The 19,594-nt window shown below is 40.4% G+C and overlaps 3 long non-coding RNA genes across 3 annotated transcripts; 1 reads left to right on the top strand and 2 right to left on the bottom strand.

Moving 5' to 3' along the window:
- Window positions 1-242: 242 nt before the first annotated feature.
- On the bottom strand, window positions 243-949 carry LOC117185434 (uncharacterized). Its single transcript, XR_004470951.1, has 2 exons — window positions 428-949; window positions 243-376 (listed from the first exon to the last, which is right to left on the bottom strand). It is a non-coding gene; the product is annotated as an uncharacterized lncRNA (long non-coding RNA).
- Window positions 950-8,063: 7,114 nt separating this feature from the next.
- On the bottom strand, window positions 8,064-8,770 carry LOC117185435 (uncharacterized). Its single transcript, XR_004470952.1, has 2 exons — window positions 8,249-8,770; window positions 8,064-8,197 (listed from the first exon to the last, which is right to left on the bottom strand). It is a non-coding gene; the product is annotated as an uncharacterized lncRNA (long non-coding RNA).
- A 6,685-nt stretch (window positions 8,771-15,455) lies between these two features.
- On the top strand, window positions 15,456-16,900 carry LOC117185427 (uncharacterized). Its single transcript, XR_004470944.1, has 2 exons — window positions 15,456-16,251; window positions 16,610-16,900. It is a non-coding gene; the product is annotated as an uncharacterized lncRNA (long non-coding RNA).
- The last annotated feature ends 2,694 nt before the right edge of the window (window positions 16,901-19,594 follow it).

Genomic DNA, 19,594 nt, shown 5'->3' with positions numbered 1-19,594 from the left:
CGTTGGAACTTGATAATGAATTAAATGTAAATTGGACAAAACTCGATCCTGTGCTGCTGCTTTGTAGACTCTTGACCGCCTGAAGTTGGTTAGAGGTCAACAGGTGCGATGTATATGGTTCCTGGCCGTACTGACGAATCTTCCGCCAAGCCTGTATTTAGTTATTTATGTCTGAGCAGCACTAAATATTCTTGGCGATTAAGGCTGATCTGTTCCACTTGGATCTTTGGAGATTCCGACTTGGTGGCAATATAAGGTCCAGAAACGATGAATTATGGTTGGAGTTGGAGAAACCTCGACAACTGTTCGCCTAAGCCAGCTCCCAGGGTAGTCTTCTCGAGACTATACCGCGATGGGGCAGCTTAGGTACACCTCCCTGCAACATAGGTTATGTCAGCACGTGCACGGCACTAATATGAAAACATACCTCTTTTTCCAAATATATCTGCACTAAATTCTTGTCATTCACTGACCACTGAACTGTACGGCACTTGTAACTATATGCTTCCAGCATATATTTGTGGAAATATATATATTTTCCGGATAGCACTATATATATGTGTGTGCAATATGTATGTTGCTCGCACTCGGAAATTATCACGTCTTTACAGATCGATCAACTTTCTTATATTGTTCAAAGCAGTAATAGACGATGGACTGAGTAGCCAGTGCAGCAGAGCTTTTGAGCTTTTTACTAACTGTGCAATCGTATGATCCAGAACATTCGCAGCAGCATAAAACGATCGTCTAATGCACAGCATAGCTTAACTGTGCAATCGTACGATTGCCCTCTATGCTTCCCACTGTCCGTCGCTTGTATGTGTTCGTGGGTGTTCGGACTTAAGAGCGGCTAAGGCTTTGATCCAACCTTAAGAGCGGCTAAAGCTTGATCGTTCGAAATATCACTAGGGGGTCTCACGAGACGAAAGAAGATAACCAATTCCCTATATTTTGTGTTGGCTACTACACCACAGATAATTATACAAGACCTGCTCGACGAATAATTATCTGAAGAACTTGATTAGGAGAGATTATTTCCTGATTTGAATGTCTTTCAGATGATACACGCCGAGATATTTCTTGTTCTCATCGACCAACTCGTAATAGTACGGACTTCGCTTTTTAATTACCTGAGCGGGAATGAACACAGGGGCTAGTTTAGAACTAAACTTTTTTATAGCACTACTTTGTGTGAAATTTCTAGCATATACCAAATCTCCAATCTTTAATTGTGTATCACGGCAGCGTAAATTGTATCTATGCGAATTTTCTTCGTGTGCCTTATTGACATTCGCTTTAGCCTGTTGCCGGATTAGCTGCAAGGAATCTGGGTTCTCCATTCTAGTATCGTCGTTCAAAAGGTCTAGTTTACGCAAGAGTGCGTAATCCTTCCCATTCAACATCATGTTTTGACCAAATGCTAGAAAATATGGAGAATACCCTGTACTCCTATGTAAGGTAGATCTCAATGAACCACTAATGGCATTCAGGTTACAGTCCCAATTGGAATGTTCGTTACCGATATAAGCTCGTATCGCAGCTATCACGGATCTGTTCAGTCGCTCGCTGGCATTCGCTTGCGGTGAATAAATAGCTGTGCATTTTTGTGTTATACCGAAGCTATTTAAAAATGCCTGAAAGTAGCTAGATTTAAATTGGGATCCATTGTCTGACAAGATGACTTCTGGCACCCCAAATGTATAAAAGAGAGACCCTTCCAGATATTCACAGATCTTAGGGGCTGTAAATTTCTTCAAGGGACACAGAAAATGGAACTTAGTATTGTGATCAACAACTATGAGCAATCCTATGTTTCCCTTTTTCGTGCGTGGGTATGGTCCTAAGAGATCTATGTATAATTTCTGAAACGGCCTATCCGAAGTGAATGGTTTACCCATAGGAGGTCTAAGAATCATATTCGGACTCTTAGTCGTGCGACAAACGGTGCATTCAGATATGTACTTGCGCGTCTGGCTAACCATGCGAGGCCAGAATAAATATCTTTTAAGCTTCTCTATGGTTTTACTCATCCCACAATGTGCGGAGCTAGGGGCGTCATGAGCTTGATATAATACGTTCGTAATTAACCCTGACGGAACCCAAAGTTTCCATGATGCGTTCTCTTGAGACTCATCTCCCGAAGCGAATACTGTCCTTTTGAAAACTTGACCGTCTATCACTTTCAAGTCTGGGAACTTACTCTGATTCTGTTGAATACTTTCTATTAAACTCAGATACTCAGCTGATTTGAATTGATCTGAGTCTAGATCAACCATGGGGTTTATTTGCGTGAGCTCCTCTATAGCCGGTTCATCCTGACGCGATAGAGTGTCAGCGACAACATTCAGTGTCCCCTTTCTATGTAGGATATTAAATGTGAAACTACGCAATTTCATAGACCATCTGGCTAATCTACCCGATAAATCCTTTTGTTGCATTAACCATTTAAGTGCTGCGTGATCGGTTATGACTACGAAGTCCTGTCCCTCAATATAAGAGCGGAATTTTTTTATTCCCTTTATGACTGCTAAGCACTCTAGTTCGGTAACCGAATAATTACGTTGTGCCTTGGATAATTTTTCTGACATGTAAGCAATTGGCAATTCAACGCCGTCGCGTTCTTGAGCTAAAACACAACCGATTCCGCAAGTGCTGGCATCACAGAGCAAAATAAAAGGTTTTGAGAAGTCAGGAGTTATCAAAATGGGTGATGCGGTTAAACAGGACTTTAAGGTCTCAAACGACTGTTGAGCATCATCATTCCACTGTAAATCTTTTTTCTTCTTAAGCAACTCGGTTAAGGGAAAACTAACGGTAGCATAATTTTCAACGAAACGTCGGTACCAACCGGATAACCCCAAAAATCGACGCAGTTGCTTAACGGTAACTGGCACAGGGAACTTCGAGATGGCCTTGATTTTGTCTGGATTTGTCTTTATCCGACCATTACCAATAATAAAACCCAAATACGTGATTTCTTTTATGCAAAAGTTTGATTTCCCTATGTTAATGGTTAGATTTGCTTTGCGTAGACACAACGCTATCTCCTGTAACAACAGTAAATGCGACTCGAAATCCTCTGATAAAACAAGTAGATCATCTAAATATACGAATACACGTGTCCGAAGATGAGCTGAAATAACTCGATCCATTAGTCTACAGAGAGTTTGAGCGGCATTGCAAAGACCAAATGGCATCATTTTATATTGATATAATGGTCGGTTAGGCACTGTAAATGCAGTTTACTGTCGCGATTGTTCATCCAACGGGATTTGCCAAAATGCGTGTTTCATGTCTAATCCAGTGATGTAACGAGCGGGTGGTAATCGACTTAGAATAGACTTAGACTTAGAATCAATATGTGGTAACGGATATGCATCCCGTCTTGTAACCTTGTTCACTTCTCTTGAATCGAGACACAGTCTATATTTTTCGCCTTTCTTTACCAAAACGCAATTACTGCTCCAGGGACTAGTCGACTCCTCTATAACATCGAGCGCAAGCATATTGTCCACCTCGGCAAACATCAATTTCTCTATGGCTGGTGATACCGGCCAATGTCGTTGCTTTACGGGAATAGCTGCTCCAACATCTATAGAGTGTGTGACTAAACTGGTACGGCCTAATCCTTCAGTAGCGAAAGATGGAAAACAACCTATCACTTTATCTAAGCGAATTCTCTCGTCTGCTGTCAATTTATGTAGGTTCGGTGGTTCTTCGACGTCATCCGTACCTCCAACATCTAATTCAGATACCTCTGCAGAGTGTGAGATTTTATCTAAAAGTCCAAATTTTTGCCAGAAGTCTATCCCCAAATAGACGTCTTGCTTGAGTTCAGGAATAAGAAACATTTCTAGGTCTGCCGTGCATCCACGGTAATTAATTTGTGTTACCAGCTTGCCTATAACCTTACTTTCAGTATCGTTTGCCGTTCGTATTGCTCCTGAACACTTCTTAACCTTGCAATGCGCCAACATTTCTTTCGCGGCTGAACCTCCAATACAACTGATTGTGGCCCCCGAATCCAACAAAGCTATGTAATCACTGCCTTCAATGGTGACACTGGTGTACAGCCTGTTATCCGAACTGAGAAATATAGCTGAAACAAACTTGTTCTTATTCTTGCGAACCATCTTCCAAAATTGTCTCAAACGTTTAGTTGAACGTTTGGGCTTTCTTACAAATTTAAAACTATCTATCTTATCAAAAATTTTCTTACGCGTTGTAATATAATTTGCTTCCCTTTCAGGTAAAGGAGTAAATGAAAAATGATATGCCGTAGGCAGGGTTTCCTCTACTGTTTGTGAGCTGATCTTAGGCTCCCTTAAACTTTGGTCGTTCGTTAAACTAGTAGGTGATTCTTGCAAACTTTTTTCTAAGGATGTGTCTGCTTGTTGTTGTTTAACACATCCTTCTGCCGGTTTCCCGGAGGGTTACATTTGGGACATACCGGTTTGTAAGTATCTTTTGTTCCACACCCGTAGCAAAAGATCTTACGAGGACCTACACAATCGTCAAATTTATGACCTTTGTTGTCACAGTTCCAGCAAGTTGGAACTGACTGTGAAGTACGACGTTGTATTTGACACACTTCATTATGCTCGACCAAGTCATCGAATAGCTGCTCGCTATCGTCTGGACCTGACAATTCCGATACGTATGAGCGAAGAGTCCTTTGCTTGACCGATCTTATGTCGTTATAAAACTGCTCGTGCTTACGTACCTCTCGTCGTAATAACGATCTATTGGCAATCTTTAAGTGAAGAAGCTCGTGGTGAAGAGTGGGCTTGGAATTTCTAATAAGTAGATTCACAACATCTTCTTCTGTAACCGAATTTTGAAGCCTATCCACGAGATCTTCGATAGCATATTGAAAGTCATCGAAGGATTCGTTTTCGCCCTGACGACGTTTCCTAATCTTTTCCCAGATATCATAGTCGGTCTCAACATCTTCAAATCTTCTTCTAAACTCTATACAAAACGTATCCCAATTAAAGTTTGGGTAATTTCGATGGAATTTCCAGTACCAATCACTTGCTTTTCCCGCGAATAAAAGATACAAGTGATCACAAAGCAATTGATAATTGTTATAAAGATTTTGTTGCGTTAGAGAACGTACTCGATAAATAACTCATCCATCCTCATGCAAGTTTTTGAACCATCGAATTTAATGCGCCAATTCTGCATTATACTGGAAACTTTTGCTGGTGCTACGTGTGAGCTCGAATTACTTCGATTTGCACTCGCTCTTGAAAAATCTAAAAGAACTTCTGCGTGACTATCTCGTGCTTGACCGATACCCACGTTATTTGTTTGGTTAATGTTATTGTCACCGGAAACATCGGGAGAGATATGTTCTGGTTGTGTCAGCTGGAGTGACGCTAATTGACTTTGAATCGAAGATTCAATTGTTTTGCTTAAAAATGAAGTTAGTTGTTCCATTAACTGAGCCTGTTGAATGCTTACAGCAGACTGGACGTAGTTAGCGATTTCCACTTGAGAGGTTATTGGAAGGGTTGTGTTGTTGGTTTCAGTTTCTGTTAGTGAGCGATCTAACCTGGATCGTTGAGTTGCTCTCGTATTCATACCCCTTCTAATAAACTTTTGGCCCTTTTTAGGTCGATTAGACGTTCCGTCTATTGTGCTAAAAGATTCGTTAGCACTAGTTGGTCGTGTTCCTTCGGCGTTAAGCTCGGCTAACAACGTGTTGTTAGAGAATGTTAGTGCCAGAGCAGAACAATCTAATGAACAGGTGGGACATTTTGGGTTTGTCCTAATCTGTTCCAAAATACAAAGTTTATGGAATTTGTGTCTACACGGGGTGTTGGCTATAATCTCACTAGTTCCCAATACTTCGTTGCAAATTCCACAAAATGGTTCTGCTTCCTGCAAAGCAGTTGTTATATCATCTGTACTTCGCCTTACAGCCATTGTATATCAGACAATATTTAAGGAATTAAAGAAAAAAAATAATAAAAAAAATTATATAAGAAGGTATTAATTGTAATAATAATGTCTGTCTTTCTCACATGCCAGAATGCTTACGAAATATCTATTTGGTTTCAGTAGGCTTTTCTATTTTCGTTAATATGGACTATTTATAAGTTAATGACCTCGTGCACTGAATCATTGGACAACTATCGCGATTTGGCAATATAAAATTGTAAATCCGAATAACTCAAGATGCCTAAAGTGAAAAAGCAGGTTTGCTTTGGTCGATCAATCCAAAATAAACTGAATTGGAACCGCTAAATCCTAAAACAATTCCTGTTTATTCTGATCACTGTATGGTATTGCATAACTGTCTCTGATACTCACAATTCGATACTATAGGTCTGTTTTGGTCAACCAATCCGAAATAAAATGAATTGCAGTTGCTAAATCCGAAAACCGAGTCAAAGTATAAATTTTGAAATCTTTAACCTTTGTGCAATATTTTGCAAAAGAAAATGTGTCGTTGAAATTTTGATGTATTACCGGTTGAGCTTGGAGAACCAAGGCAAGATTTGCTTGTCTTATTAAAATAATCGGCCTATATAGTAAGACACTATAAATCCAAATTTTAATATCGCTCTGAATTGGTTTTAGATTCTAAGGCAAGTTGCCTGGCCCCACGTTGGGCGCCATAAATGTTTAGTGTACCAGAGTTTAAATATATATTTGTGTAAACAGATATATAAGCCCTCGGTATCAGCAGATGACCATGACTGACTTAAGGACGGCGTACAAATAGGGTTGGTCGTGTGCACTCTTGCTAGGCTCGGGTCTAGCTCGCCGGATGGTCGGGGTTCTTCCTCGCCTAATTGTACTATCGTACTCCACTACATTTAATTAGTGCACTTTACGGGAACTATAAGTGATTATATAAAACAAAGGAAACTGAAATACTGATAGCGCCGACACGCCAAATAAAAGCCCTACTGAACCATTTCTATTTAGAGAGAACCTAGGTGTTGATTGTCCCTCTCTTCTGTACCCACCCTACCATGACATTGCGTTCGAGTTCTTGCATTGTCCCTTGATCAATCCTTTACTAAGGTTTACCACATTTTATAAGATCCTGGCACGGATACTCGACAGACCATTTTTATGATTTTAAAGATTCATTTCAATTCAAAAAGATTCATATTTTAATATAATGTGAGACTTCAATTTCAATATTCATTACGTTGCAGTTGTAGAAACACAACAATTGACTTAGCTTCTAATTTGTGGGTAATATTTCCTTAATCCTAATTATCATATAAGTTTAGTTATAAATTCATTATTTTAAAGCATGAAAAACATTAGGGTATAGATATATATATATATATATATAAACGAGAGAATAAGAATCGAAATCGTAAACAAAAGCTAGATCAGACTGGGGTGCATTATCCACACTGAGCAGACGGGTTTGAATCATTATACACTGTATGCATATCTACACTTTCAAGTTAATAGGCTCTTTTGACCAAACTACTTTTTGCTGTACATAATTACTCACTCCGGCGTTATTGTCTTACGCTGATCGTTGGGCCCAATGATGTCGTAGATGTTGACCGCAGCTGTTTAAAATATGGAAATCATAAATATATAATGCATACAATACAATTACGCTACAAACACCGTCGCATAGTCATCAGTCAGTTGTTTTGGTTTTCATAATACAGACAGAAATTTAATTGTTATGCTCTATCGCGAAAATTGAACCAAAAGGTAGCAAACGAAGACAATTTAGTGTGCATATGCACATATGTATGTCGGTATGTACGCGCGTAACATCAAAGAGGGGTGTTAATAAAGTTTCAGTTACATTACGTTAAACTGCTGATGTTTATGCGTTGGAACTTGATAATGAATTAAATGTAAATTGGACAAAACTCGATCCTGTGCTGCTGCTTTGTAGACTCTTGACCGCCTGAAGTTGGTTAGAGGTCAACAGGTGCGATGTATATGGTTCCTGGCCGTACTGACGAATCTTCCGCCAAGCCTGTATTTAGTTATTTATGTCTGAGCAGCACTAAATATTCTTGGCGATTAAGGCTGATCTGTTCCACTTGGATCTTTGGAGATTCCGACTTGGTGGCAATATAAGGTCCAGAAACGATGAATTATGGTTGGAGTTGGAGAAACCTCGACAACTGTTCGCCTAAGCCAGCTCCCAGGGTAGTCTTCTCGAGACTATACCGCGATGGGGCAGCTTAGGTACACCTCCCTGCAACATAGGTTATGTCAGCACGTGCACGGCACTAATATGAAAACATACCTCTTTTTCCAAATATATCTGCACTAAATTCTTGTCATTCACTGACCACTGAACTGTACGGCACTTGTAACTATATGCTTCCAGCATATATTTGTGGAAATATATATATTTTCCGGATAGCACTATATATATGTGTGTGCAATATGTATGTTGCTCGCACTCGGAAATTATCACGTCTTTACAGATCGATCAACTTTCTTATATTGTTCAAAGCAGTAATAGACGATGGACTGAGTAGCCAGTGCAGCAGAGCTTTTGAGCTTTTTACTAACTGTGCAATCGTATGATCCAGAACATTCGCAGCAGCATAAAACGATCGTCTAATGCACAGCATAGCTTAACTGTGCAATCGTACGATTGCCCTCTATGCTTCCCACTGTCCGTCGCTTGTATGTGTTCGTGGGTGTTCGGACTTAAGAGCGGCTAAGGCTTTGATCCAACCTTAAGAGCGGCTAAAGCTTGATCGTTCGAAATATCACTAGGGGGTCTCACGAGACGAAAGAAGATAACCAATTCCCTATATTTTGTGTTGGCTACTACACCATTCAAAATCATGTTTTGCCCAAACGTAAGGAAGTAAGGAGAATATCCGGTGGTTGTATGTAGACTGGATCGAATAGCACCGTTAATCTCATTCAGTCGTTGATCCCAGGTAGTGTGATCTTTCCCCACGTACGCACGGACAGCCGCCAAAACCGATCGGTATAAGCGCTCGCTTGCATTCGCTTGAGGCGAATAAAAAGCGGTACAATTATGTTTAATTGAAAATCGAGTTAGAAAAGCCTCAAAGAATCCTGATCGAAATTGAGAACCATTGTCCGTTAAGATGGATTCCGGCACTCCAAACGTAAAGAAAATGGAATTTTCTAAGTACTCGCAAATCTTTCCGGAAGTGAATCGTTTCAATGGACAGAGAAAATGGAATTTTGTACAATGATCCACGATTATTAATAATCCGATATTCCCTGCCTTTGAACGAGGGTATGGACCTAACAGATCCATGTAGAGTCGTTGAAACGGTCTCTCTGATTGCATTGGCTTTCCCAATGGTGGTCGTAATACTATATTGGGACTTTTGGTCTGTTTACAAACGACACAATTATTCACGTACTCTCGGATTTGAACCAACATCTTGGGCCAGAACAGGTATCTCTTAAGTCTTTCAACGGTTTTACCCATCCCGCCATGTGATGCGCTAGGAGAATCATGGGCTTGTTTGATAACACTACTGACTAGGCCAGAGGGTACCAATAATTTCCACGACTGGTGGTCAGATTCAGAATCTCCAATCGAAGCTTCGGTGCGTTTGTATACATAGCCATCTGTTATTTTTAAATCTGGAAGTTTCTCTTGGTTCTGCTGAATGCGTTCAATTAAATCCAGATATTCCAACGAAGTGAAATGCTCGGACTCTAAATCGATGATCGGCCCTAGATCGATAAACTCATCTACTGACGATTCATTTTGCCTGGACAGAGTGTCAGCAATAACATTTTGTGGAAATCAAAACCCTGTAACTGTAGAGCCCATCGCGCGAGCCTTCCAGACAAATCCTTTTGTCGCATCAACCACTGCAATGCTGCATGGTCAGTTATTACTAAGAATTCCTGGCCTTCTATGTAAGCTCGAAATTTCTTAATTCCCTTAATAACTGCTAGACATTCTAGTTCTGTAACGGAATAATTCCGTTGAGCTTTGGATAACTTAACCGACATGTATCCAATTGGCATTTCGAAGCCTTCTTCATTCTCTTGCGCTAGGACGCACCCGAGACCAAAAGAACTAGCATCACACAATAAGATGAATTTCTTAGAAAAATCAGGAGTTCTGAGGATTGGGGCTGATGTTAATCTTCGTTTCAATTCTTCAAAAGCATTGGTTGCGGTTTCATTCCATATTAAGGAAGTATTCTGTTTCTTAAGCATCTCGGTCAATGGATAGCTCACGGAGGCATAATTCTCGACGAAACGTCGATACCATCCGGATAAACCGAGAAACCGTCGTAACTGCTTTACCGTTGTTGGAATTGGGAAGTCGTTGATTGCCTGAATCTTAAATGGATCAGTCTTGATCTGACCATCCGAAATTATGAAACCGAGATATTTAATCTCTCTCATGCAGAACTTAGATTTTCGAACGTTGATAGTAATATTCGCTTTTCTTAAGCATAGTGCGATTTCTTGCAAAAGAATCAAGTGCGAATCAAAGTCATCCGATAGAACAAGCAAGTCATCGAGATATACAAAAACTCGATTCCGTAAATGTGGGGGTATGACATGGTCCATTAAGCGGCATAAGGTCTGAGGTGCATTTGTCAGACCAAATGGCATGACCTTATATTGGTACAGTGGACGATTCGGAACGGTAAACGCAGTATACGGTCGTGATGGCTCGTCCAATGGTATTTGCCAGAAAGCATGTTTCATATCAAGACCAGTTATATACCGCGCTGGAGGTAAGCGGCTTAAGATCCCGTCAATATGTGGTAAGGGGTAAGCATCCTTTCTCGTGTATTTATTGATCTCGCGAGAGTCTAAACACAACCGAACCTTATCACCTTTTTGAACAAGAACACAATTACTACTCCAAGGACTGCAAGAAGGTTCTATGATATCGAGAGCTAACATATTATCTACCTCAGAAAACATAAGTTTTTCGCGCGCAGGGGAGATTGGCCAGTGTCTTTGTTTAATCGCCTTAGCATCACCTACGTCGATCGAGTGCGAAATAATGCTGGTTCTGCCCAATCCGACTCGTTCGTACGAAGGAAAAATTTCGACGACATCTTGCAGTCTCTTCTGCTCTTTACTAGAAAGTTTGTGTAACTTGGGTGAGCTTTCCTCATCCTCCGTGGGACCTATATCTAACTCAGAGACACTTTCGCTCATGAGTCGATCAGCAAGTTTAAATTTCCTAAAAAAGTCAATTCCTAAGTAAACCTCTTGGGTTAAGTTTGGTATGATGAAAAAATCTATACTTTCCGTGAGACTACGATATGTAATAGTCGCTGTGAAAATGCCCTCAACCGAGCATTTGGTTCCGCTGGCTGTTTTAACCCTTCCCGAACACTTACGTGATTTCGGATGGTTAAGGAGAGCACGGGCGGCATTGTTGCCAACGCAACTAACCGACGCTCCAGAATCTAACAAGGCGTTGTAAACCTTGTCTTCAATCGTGATGGGTGTGTACAGACGATTATCTCCCGTACTGAATATGGAAGCAATTAAGCATTGTCGAGTGCTAACAACTGTTTTCCAAAATTTTCGTAATCGAAGGGTAGATCTTTTAGATTTTGTCGTAGTTGATATGGTACAAAGATCGCCAAATATCCTATTTCTAGCTTTCTTGTAAATTGACAGTCTTACATGTAAGGGTAAATATCTAGTTGGTCGTTTATCCGAAAAAAAACCTGAGTCCATAGCGGTTTTAGCTAAACCCTCATCTATAGTCTGACTGATGCTTTCGCTATGTTTTGGTACGGATGTGCCTACAGGAGGTTCGTTGACACATCCCGCAGCCGGTTTTCCGAAGGATGGCACTTAGAGCAACGTGGCTTGTAAACATTCTTGGTTCCACAACCGTAACAAAATATGCTTCTAGGTTCCACACAATCATCCCATCTATGCCCTATCTTATCACAATTCCAGCAGGACATCTTATTACGCATGATCGCTGATATTATTGGTTCAGGCTCCTCAAGGTGTTCCCTCTCCGGAAAGATCTCGGAGATGTTGCGCCGGTTTACAAAAGGCGTTTTGTAAGAAGGGTTTCGAAGTTCCGAATAAAATTGTTCGTGCTTTTTAACCTCTAAAAGTAATTTCTTTATCGAAGTGATATTCAAATGTAGTAACTCGTGATGAAGTGTACTTTTTGAATTGTCAATCAACAGCTTAACAAGGTCGCATTCTGGTAGGCTACGCTCGAGTCTATTCACCAACTCTTCTATACTGTTCTGATAGCAATCAAAAGGTTCATTTTCCCCTTGCTTTCGTTTCGCAATTCTACGCCATATGTCGACATCAGTGGCAGCATCGTCATATTTATCCCTAAATGCCAGACAAAAAGTCTCCCACGCGAACTCTTCATGTTTACGATGGAACTGCCAGAACCAATCACCTGCTTTTGCGGATAACAATAAGTGCAAATGATCGCAAACCAGCTGTAAATTGTTTCCCAGGGTCTGTGCCGTCAAGGAACGTACCCGTTAAATAAATTCTGTGGCCGATAGACCGTCCTTACTACCGTCAAACTTTACCTTCCTGTTTTGAATAACATGTCCTACCTTTTCTGGTGAAATTGAAACTGAAGAGCGATTGCTAGTATTCCTTAAGTCTGCCTCTTGGCTTGCTCTACTCCTAACGTCTGCTGGTACATGCTGATAATTCGAAGCCTGCTCCGAAAGTCCCGATCTCAATTGAAACGAACTCAGCTGATGGCTCAATGCTGTCTCTATATGGGCGGTTAGCTTCTCCAACAACGTCTTTTGTTGTGTGCCCATCATTGACCTTACCAAATTACTCTTATCACTCTTATCCATGGCGTTAGATGAAATCAGCGATTGGCTAGTTGGGTCTGTAGGGGTAGGATTTCCCTCCCTTTGCTTAGATCTCGTTACTATATTTGACTTGGGAATAGCGCCTCTGCCTCTACCTCGAAATCTACTTCCACTGGGCCCTGGCGCATCGAGGGGAATTCCTTCAGTGTTCGAATCTCCTACCTCTGCAAGGTCCGCGTTATTTAATTCCGTCGCCAAATCAACATTTCCCCGAACTAACAATTCTGTAGTGCATAGTCCGCGACAGGTTGGACAACTCGGTGAACTCTTAAGCCAATCGGTCAAACAGGAATGGTGAAATTGATGTTGACACGGTGTCGTGGCAAACAATTGATCTTTCTCAAGTTTATCGTGGCAAATGCGACAATAGCCATGCTGATCTCATGCAGTTTCAAAGCTATTATCCTTACTGGTCATATTTCCTCTTAATTTTTTTTTTTTTTTTTTTCTTCAATCAATTTTATATTTTCTGTCTTTTCCACAAATGCCAATGCTACATCGATGTGTAACTCCTCTCTTCTGCCTCTATGATTATTGAATTAAATGGATATTAAAGGTTCCTATTAGACTATGTTTGATACTCGTCGGGAACTCAAAGTTCCTCTAAGACCCGCCATTCCAAGTACCGAACAAGTCATGTTCCTATAAAGTTGAAAGTGGTCGTGCGTCTGGTTGGATCGATCAATACAAAATCCTGCATTGCAATCGCACATTCCACAGCTCAGATACACGGCACTAACATCTTTATTCTACTAAAATATATTCTTCAGACATCTATACAGTTCACGCCGTCATTTCTTGGTAGACCAATCCCTACTCAGTCGAATTGAAATCTCCATTCCAAAAGCTGACTACACGTCTACACGATATACCGAATTTTCTAATTAACAGGCTAATGGATGTATTAACAGAGCTTAACCGTGAAGCACGAAGGTTACTCCAACCCTTCGGAATTATCCTCATCTGGAAATAATCGTATCTTTGCTACACTTTTACGATTATAACACGTCGTTTCGACTTCGGGCCCCACGTTGGGCGCCATTTTATAATGTTATGGCTACGGGCTGGTTAAATCTTGTTGGCAATGCAGCCTCAGCAGGAAAGGGAATCGGGGTTAGTGCACTATACTGTGCTCTGGGCTCAGCTCGCCGGATGGGGTCGGGGTCTTTCCTATCCCTATACTTCCTTGTTCTCGCCATATTATAAAAATTTAAGTGCACTTACACAGAATCTACTTTGATCAAAACACAAGAAAAAAAAAAAACAAATGTAATCAATCCCCGGTCGGCATAGATGGCAAGAAGGAATCCGGTAGTCGCGTATTTAATTTAGTGATCCTAGGTGTAGGAGATCACTAGTTCCTCTATACCCTCCCTACCTTCGACAATGCGTGGAACGATGTTGGCATGGCCCCTAACGTAACTACCGCGGCATTATTACACTCGATGTATCATTGGCATTATGTACTTAGACAGAATGGTGGTTATTTATTCCATATTCATGTTAATTCAAAATAGTTATATTAATCAAGATTCAAAAGATTCATATCTAACAAAAAGGTTCATTAACTTAAGAATATAAAATACAATTCATAGCAAAACTGAGCTTTTTTACTCACGAAGGTCAACATTTCCATTCAATACAAAACTAATGATCATTACCAAATTCAAACACTTTCCTTGACGAGCTCGTTGGGCCCAATGAACTGCTTCGGTAGCTGTGGAACAATATTAATTATATAAAAATAGTAAAGAATTAAAGAATGATATTTTGGCCGACATTGCCAGAGTTAATCAAGGCTTAACATTGAGTTAATTAGGAAAGGAACTTAAGACATAAGATAAAGAAATTAATTCTATAGGAAAGATATTCCTTAATATAAATGTATATGTTTATATGATTTTACATTTAAAGTCAAATTTAATTGAAGTGCAAACACAAGAATGCAAGCAAAAGAAAAGAACAAGACAAAGCAAAGAGAATGTCGATGATCAAATTAATGCACGTTTATATGTGTGTGCATACGCACGCATATGTCCGAATTCTCTTCGAATGAAAGCTCGCTCTTGGCGTGTGAGTTATCACGCTCTCCCTTTCATTACGCTGCACCGCTGCTATACCCTGCTATTTCGCGGGTATGTTCGTACTCACGAATCGATGATCACATGTTGTCCACGACACAGGTCACCCTAGATTCCGATTCCTGATCTGGTATTCACATTTTCTGCACAATTTCAGCTGACATAAATTTCCACTTTAATTCCTAGGCGTTGTCGATTCCGCATCAAGGATGTTGAGTTGTATCTCGCAAGATACGATTAGAGGGCATTCAAAAGTCGATGCAGATCGTCCGTACAACGGAGACGCTGGTAATTCGAAGCGGCCAAAAATAAGACACTGGAGGTTGCGTGGGGGGGGGGGGTGTTAGGCGTGAGAGCGCCAAAGCACGGCAGACCTCCAGTGACCAAGAGATTCTGTAATAGATTCGGAATTCAGTGAATGTACCAAACCTGCTTTCCTTTATAATCACCTTCTTTTTTTTTCTCTACGAAGCACTTTGCACATTCACCACACAATATAGCTTGATCTTGCTTTTTAGTCGATTCTCCGCCGACTTGCAATTATGTAATTTGTAGTGTCCAACTATTCGAAAATCAAAAGAAAAAAAAGAAAGGAAAAGGTCGAACAAGGTACACTTTAGGTACACTTTCTAGAAAGATACTTTTCATACCGCCCTCGCTAGCATAGCTCGAAGAAATTGGTGGAATGCAGGAGATCCAGAAGATCATCCGATTGCACAGTTATGTTAAAGCTTAAAGCTCAGCTTAGGCATGCAATAGGTACAGGCGAATAGACTTGATTCATGTGAAATCATTCCCCTGCATAGTTTCACTTACGGCACACGTATATATAGATTTTCGTGATTTTCGCAATCGCAGAGTGAATGGTGAAGACACGTGGAGTTACATAACTTCCAATTTTTCACTATTATCTAATCATCCGCTGTTTATATGGATTAATAAATCCGAAGAGTGGCGTTAGCTGAACTACCCGAGGGAAAAGTGAAAATAAAGTGAAATTCTTGAAAGAAGCAAAGGTACGTTAGTCCACCGTGGAAAGATAAGGTTCTGACACAGTTTTATTTAGGGATAGGAGTACTGGAAAATCTTAATACAGCCAAGCCGGCCAACCAATCTACGGTATCAACTACTAAAACAACCAAGCTGACCGTTTGGGAGTTAGCGCAGTGCACATCCACGGCGGCAAAGTGAAGGCTGAACCGTTGACGTTGGGCTAGCTCAATATCGGAAATCATTTACGGCTCGTGAAAGACCAACCACCATACACCACTGCTGGACGTCCGAATTTCAGTTTGAACCTGCCGATCTCATAAAAAAAGCCGGAGGACATAATCGTCACCAACCTACGAAAACTTACAAAGGATTGAGTAATTAGGCTAGCCTAAACCACATTGCCTCAGAACCACTCTTGCTGTCAGCAGATTTGTGTTCATTTTGATTCCCGTGTTTCTCAAATTAAATTTCAAGTGCAAGTTCCCGTTTGCCTTTATCACTATCACATAAAAATCTATACGCTGCTGCTCTAAGAACCAGCTGATTAGATCCACATATTCATATTTCGTTTATCATTGTGTTGATTAATGTAGTAACTAAATAGCTTCCTCCAATGAGTAAATTTGTAACGTAACTGACGATTTTGAAAACTGAGCAATATGAGTTCGGGATAATGTGTTTCTCTTTATATATATATATACATTTATACTGACCAACCTCTAAATTACACAGTGCATACAAATGAATCCGTCAAAGTCATCTTGGGCCCAACGATACCCCGATGAGTTTAACCAATTACTGTGAGTACCACTAGTGGCTGAAACCACAATGTCTATACACCAATGCAGGCGTAAGTTTGTTGAAGTAGATATATATATACTGATTTGAAAGAATATTACCCCCCTCAAATGCTCAAATAATTAAGTTTTTTTTTTTGCTGATCCAAGAAGAAGGAAGTCTGTATATTTTTGTTTATTTGTAAATGTAAGGAATCGGATTATATCTGTAATTTATGTAAAAAAATGTAAAAAAAAATATATATATATCAATACAATCTCACATGGTTAGGGACATTTAACATAAAAATAAAAGGAATTTGTAATCATGAATATGTCTGCCTAAACTAAATATTATCTCCGTCCGTCAAGTACTTATGCTTATCTCCCTCAAAATGCACTAGAAGATGTTGGATCTTTGAATTGGGACAACGCCCGAATGTAAACGCGTTTGTCATGGTTGGGTGGGTAAAGACTAGGGACATATATCACCGCTGTTCCCTCCATCAGACAGAAGACGAACTACACTTTTTCTAAGCGTTTTCTAAATGCGTATCGGCGCAGAGTGGAAATGAGTTTTTTTTATTGGTTATGGATATATATTAACGTCGAGATCCTGCTTATTTTTTTTTTTTGAAGCGCATTATATTGATTTGTGTCAGGAAAACTGTGTAGCTAGGTGAGAAAGAACCCCGACCAACCCGACGAGCTGGACCCGAGCACAGCAAGAATGCGCGCATTCGAACCTAGCTTCCTATTAACATGAGGTCAGAAAAAACCATCTATTGGCCACTGTCGGAGTTAGAGCCTAAATAGGCTCTGGCCCTAACTCACTGGCAAAGACTGAACACTACACAAACATGGCGCCCAACGTGGGGCACGAAAAGTTTTCTTTAAGTCCCATTTAAGCTCTACAAATCCATCCATTTATTTCACATTTGCTGCACAACAAGTTGTTTTGTATTCGGCTGGAATCGATCGGTGGACTTAGCGATTGCAATTCGGAAACCGGATTGATCGACCCTGATAGATCTATGCTGAGCAAAATAAACAATCTTGACAGGAAACAATCTCAAAGTGTTTTGGATTTACGATGCTCTGGAGAATTTCGGACATTGTCCAGCAATTTGAGATGGTTGTAGATGAATAACAACAATAGTTACTTAGTTAAAATAGAGGAATGCGCTGGAGGAGAGTTTTCGTTTTGTTGTCTGTTTTCTTGTATTTTGAGATATTGATGAGCTAAGGAAAGACGGACATTAGGGGATAAGCAATTTGTTTCGAGAAAGTTTTTGTGTTAAGGAATTAACAATAAATGGCTAAAATGCCTGTTACTCATAGTAATGAAAATCTCGATGGCATTCGCGAACAAAGCGATCCGTTTTGCTTTATTTGTAATGAAGTAATCTTGGTCTCTGAGTTAGTTGCAAGTACTCCGTGTAATCATAGATTTCATAACTGTTGTATAATAGAAGCAATCACGACCACACCGGCTTGTCCGATATGTGCGGCATGCTGCCTTATTTCGCAACTACGTTATGGTAACAATACCCTTGCAGCGGAACTTGGTGACGCAGCCGAAGAGGCAGAGACAGGAATCAAAGATATTTCAGCTACAGACTCAGGAGCCCATACTCTGAGAAGAATGGGAGGCCTGTATAAGAACCGAGGCAGAGGTAGGCCCATCAGTTCGAAAGGAGGCGTGACCACTAGATCAAAATCGCGACTTACAGATCCTAGTCGGTCAGAGCAGGAAGAAAATTTATCGGGAAAATCGCCAGACGACATAGTAAGGTACATACAGAATGCCTTAAGTGTTCAACAAGAAAATATGATAGATGACATGGTGGATATTTTGAATAAAAACATCGAAGAGACAATTCAGAGACAACTGGCTACACTCAATCTAAACATCGCCACACAAGCAGTGGAAAATGTGGAGACTGGGAATAGGCAGTCCGGCGTACGTGCTTCGTTAGCAGGAAACATCTCAAGTCACAGTAGTAGTAGAAGTAGGTCAAATGCACAGTTAGCACCTGCAAAGGCAGCTAACATAATTCAAAATTGGCGGCTAAAGTTTGACGGATCGAAGAATGGTATGAGGATGGAAGATTTTATATATCGAATACGCTCTTTAACTGAACAGAACTTAAGTAATGATTATCAAGTACTTTGTGATCACCTGTATCTCTTGTTCGCTAATAAGGCCAGTGATTGGTTTTGGAAATTCCACCGTAACCATACCAATTTTTCTTGGGAAACCTTTTGTTTTGAATTTCGCAAACGATTTGAGGACGCTGAAACTGACCTTGACATATGGGCTATGACCTAAGATAAGGAAACGCAGACAAGGCGAAAATGAAGTTTTTGATGATTATCAGTGCGCAATAGAGGATTTAGCAGATAGACTTCAACAAGGCATGTTGTAGTGGCCAGTGAAGCAAACCCAGATTAAATTCCCTAATAATTTCCCAGATATAAAGCAGATTCAAATCACGCGCCAACTTGATTAGTTCGAACACCAAGGCTTTAAAAACAGCTACTTCGAATATGGAGCTTTAATTGCTCGAATGTTCTTTTTCGTCTCTCGAGACCGAATGCTATGGAAGGGTCCCGTTAAAGCTCGTCTATGCCGCTTAAGCCGACAGCGACGGTGAACACGCGGATCAATTCCATTTCTCTCCCAAAACACTTCGGTTGTGCCTGTGCCAATAGTGCCAAACTCTAGTGGAAGTCCACGTGTCCCTGTATTACATAATACATACCAAATTACATAACTGCAAGTCGGCGGAGAATCGATAAAAAAAAAAAAAAAAAGCAAGATCAAGCTATATTGTGTGGTGAAAGTGCAAAGTGCTACGTAGAGAAAAAGAAGGTGATTATAGAGGAAAGCAGGTTTTGTACATTCACTGAATTCCGAATCTATTACAGAATCTCTTGG

Source organism: Drosophila pseudoobscura, unplaced genomic scaffold (assembly GCF_009870125.1).
Source record: "Drosophila pseudoobscura strain MV-25-SWS-2005 unplaced genomic scaffold, UCI_Dpse_MV25 Unplacedtig00000071, whole genome shotgun sequence".
NCBI classification, from domain to species: domain Eukaryota; kingdom Metazoa; phylum Arthropoda; class Insecta; order Diptera; family Drosophilidae; genus Drosophila; species Drosophila pseudoobscura.
This window is presented reverse-complemented; position numbering and strand designations above follow the sequence as displayed.